The sequence below is a fragment of the Apis dorsata genome, unplaced genomic scaffold, assembly GCF_000469605.1.
Source record: "Apis dorsata unplaced genomic scaffold, Apis dorsata 1.3 scaffold_497, whole genome shotgun sequence".
In the NCBI taxonomy this organism is placed as follows: domain Eukaryota; kingdom Metazoa; phylum Arthropoda; class Insecta; order Hymenoptera; family Apidae; genus Apis; species Apis dorsata.
Window position 1 is genome coordinate 23817 of NW_006263729.1, and position 1003 is coordinate 24819.

The window sequence follows — 1003 nt, forward strand, 5'->3', positions numbered from 1 at the left end:
AATTTAATTTAAAATAATAAAAAATGATCTGTCCGGTAGATACATACTTGTAATAAAAATAATTAGGAAAAAAAGGAAGATAAGAAAAATCTCTAATAATATATATATAAAATAATCCTGAAAAACATTCGCCTCGATCTTGGTAAGAAGAGAAGGATAAGAGAGCATCGCGTGCGTCTCCGTCGGTGCACGCGTGCACCAGCGGGCACAAAGAATTTGAGTTGGGGTAAGGTTAGTGCCGCACGCGTGCATGCTAGCGTGTCTGTCACGCATGTGCGTACGGAAACAGAGCGGAGCGTGTGTTTCCTCCTGCACTGCCGTGGGGCTTGCTCCAACTTGGGCGACCACGTTTCCTTTCGGTACAGGGCGCACAGTGACCCCTTTCCATCCTCTTCTGCGTTCAGAGTTTTGGGCATTAAAGTTGAAAGTTGGCTTGAAAGTTACTTGAAAGAGTAATTGGTTAAAAAATTTCGAATAAAATCACTTTTAAATAATTACTTATTAAAAATTGTTCAAATATAACATTTATTCGCGGTTATTATAATTTTGATACGTTTTTCATATAACTTCGGCCATTACTTATGCTTTGAATGATAAATTATCGAAATAACTTTCATTCGTAACTATTAAATTTTGTTCACCACTGGTTAAGGTTAAGTTTATTTATCAAGCGATTGGAACGAGATGGAAATGGATATTTTCAAGATTTTTAGAATAAAATGATCCCAAAATGTATTTATTATGTTGTTCGGAAAATTTCGTTTTTCTTCATGATGAAACCAAGTCGTTTCATGTGATCATGAACAGTCGAATTCAACAAATTCAATCTAGTAGCAATTTCTCGAGTTGTTATTCGTCGGTGCCTTTATTTTGTTTTCATCAGCTTTAACTAAATGTGAGGTCTTTTCGATAATAAAGTAAAATATGTCGAAAATGAATTCTTTTGATTTTGTTATCACGCAAGAAAAACATAACCGCACAGAATCAAACAAAATTTTTCTTA